We start from the raw sequence: 616 nt of genomic DNA on the forward strand, positions 1-616 counted from the left end.
CAAACCAAAAGCCAGTACCAGGAGCTTTGTAATGCCACCAATGACGGTGCAGCGAATCAAAACAATCTAATTAGGATTCTGTTAACCTATAAGCAACACCCCGGGCGAGGAGAGAAGCCACGTTGTCAGCGCGGATTGCACATAAAGAGCCGGGTCCCGCTGCGGCGAGGCGGGCAGCCCTTCCTCCTTTTGTGCGGAGCTGCCCACCAGCACCCCCAACAGAACCAGTCCCTCGGTGTCGGCCTGGAAACTAACGACTGTTAAGATCCAGGCAGTTCTGGACCAAGGGGAAGAGACCTGGGAAAGGGCTGCAAAGGGAAAAGGAAGGGGAAAGAGAGCCAGGGGAGAACTAAGGTAAAAAGTGTCCAAAGAGGGGGCTGCGGGGACCCTTCTGGCCTAAAAGTAACAGTTTCGTGGGGAACCCCTTCGTGGGGCCGGTCTGGCTTCCCGGCACCAGCGAGCAGCTGCAGAAGAACCGCTTTGCAAAACAATAGTCTCCGCGGACAGCGAGTCCAGGCTGAGGGGGCGCCCCGAGGTGCACGGCGCTCCTGGGGGGCAGACACGGCCGGCCCCCGTGCAGGGCCGCCCCGTGGTTGCAAAAAAAAAAAAAACGGCG

This window comes from Myotis lucifugus, unplaced genomic scaffold, assembly GCF_000147115.1.
Source record: "Myotis lucifugus unplaced genomic scaffold, Myoluc2.0 scaffold_547, whole genome shotgun sequence".
In the NCBI taxonomy this organism is placed as follows: Eukaryota; Metazoa; Chordata; class Mammalia; order Chiroptera; family Vespertilionidae; genus Myotis; species Myotis lucifugus.